Below are 1,406 nucleotides of genomic sequence, written 5' to 3' on the forward strand. Positions count from 1 at the left end.
GAGGGGAAGGGAGGGCTCTAATGGAGGGGTGGTGGAGGGGTAAAGAAGAGGGGGTGATGGAAGGGCAAAGAAGAGGGGAAGGGAGGGCTCTAATGGAGGGGTGGTGGAGGGGGAGCATTGGAACAAGCAAGGTGCAAGGAAAGGGGGGAGAAAGGAAGGGGGAGGAAGGAGGGGAAAGGTGGTAGGTGGCTAGCGGGCATAGCAGTAGCGCGGGTCTCCTATGCGCGCTACTGCTATGGCAGCTTGCAAAATATCTACGGCTGGTGGTGCACTACCTATAGCGCGGGCCAAAATAACACGCTACTGGTAAAATTTTATAGATAGAAAAAATAGCAGTAGCGCGTTTATATCAACAGGCGCTATAGATCCATAGTAGCGCTGGTCGGGCGATAAGCGCTGCTAATATTTAGTGATCAGATATTGTGGTGTGTTACACTTAGCAGTAGCGTGCGTTTAGGTAACAAGCGCTGCTGCTAACTTATACTAGTAGCGCTCTTTCTACCCAGCGCTACTACTAACTACTAGTAGCGTGGGGTCACAAACAAACGCTACTGGTAAACTTCTATCTATAAGCGTTTTCCTAGTAGTGGCACATGGTGGTGAAGCTGCTGGATCGTCGTGTGGTCGTCCTCGTGCCAGCGCCTGATGAAGAACTTGACCCCATCCACAGTGATGGAGCCGAGCCTGACAACGTCGTCGTGGTGCACCGGGAGGTCGAAGATGATGAAGAAGTCCTCCGGGTGGTGGCGCGTGATGCGCAGCTGGTGCGGCAAGATGCGCAGCTGGGACTTGAGTGCTTGCCCCACCGCCATGGGGCTCGTTTGGCTCGTGCTGCAGTGGCTCTCCGCGGTGAGCGTGACAGCCAGGCGACGGAGTGCTCCAGCGTGGGCGTGGAGACCATCACTTTGCAGTTGTTCCTCGGCCAGCATGAGGGGTCAGTCAGGCACGCCATGGCCGGGACGGGCGGGGGCGACGGGAGCAGGGGGCTTGAGGGGTGGGGAAGCGGATCCGCTCGCGCACCGGCACCCTGGACGGGGCCGAGCCAAGCCTGTTCTTCACAGGGCCGCCGACGGATGTAGTACGAGGACTCTGCAGGCACTCTCGACCGTAGTGGCATGGGCGCTTGCAGATGATGCAGCGGAGAGGATCCTGGCAGTCTACTCTACGATGAAGCTTGCTGAGGTACCTGAAGCACTTGCCTTTGAAGCGGCTTAAGAAGGCAGCGCGACCGAGGTCGGCATTGAAGTCGCGATGCCGGTCCGAGCGAGGTGCCTGCCGCTGCACCCCATTACCCTGCGGCCCTTTACTTGCCCGTCGGTTTCCCCGGGACGCGACCTCCGTCCAGCCACCGGCCAGCTCTGCCAGGGGGGAGTTAAGGCTCTGGACAGGTGCACCAACAATGGATT

The sequence above is a fragment of the Triticum dicoccoides genome, chromosome 6B (assembly GCF_002162155.2).
Source record: "Triticum dicoccoides isolate Atlit2015 ecotype Zavitan chromosome 6B, WEW_v2.0, whole genome shotgun sequence".
Lineage (NCBI taxonomy): Eukaryota > Viridiplantae > Streptophyta > Magnoliopsida > Poales > Poaceae > Triticum > Triticum dicoccoides.